The following is a 438-nucleotide window of genomic DNA, read 5'->3' on the forward strand; positions in this document are numbered from 1 at the left end:
GATATATGAAGTTGAGGAAGCATTTCTAGTGAGAACTTTTAAGTTAAGGATTTTTCTGTTATGGTTTAAAAGACTCATTTGTCGATCACATTTTGACATCTCATCCTTTCAGTTTTTATGTTTATATGAGTAGATCATTTTTACAAATTTTCAGCCAAATTGATGTTCGTTAAGATAACAAACTAGATCAAATTAATAGCCGAATTAAATATGTCAAATATGAACTGTTCAAGTTCATAATTGATAAATCATACTTATGAATGTCTTTCTAGTGAGGACTCTTAAGTTGAGGACTTTTCGGTTATGGTTTAAAAGACTCATTTGTCGATCACATTTTGACATCTCATTCGTTCAGTTTTTAGGTTTATATGAGTAGATCATTTTTACAAATTTTCAGCCAAATTAGTGTTCGTTAAGATAACAAACTAGATCAAATTA

Source organism: Fragaria vesca, linkage group LG2 (genome assembly GCF_000184155.1).
Source record: "Fragaria vesca subsp. vesca linkage group LG2, FraVesHawaii_1.0, whole genome shotgun sequence".
In the NCBI taxonomy this organism is placed as follows: domain Eukaryota; kingdom Viridiplantae; phylum Streptophyta; class Magnoliopsida; order Rosales; family Rosaceae; genus Fragaria; species Fragaria vesca.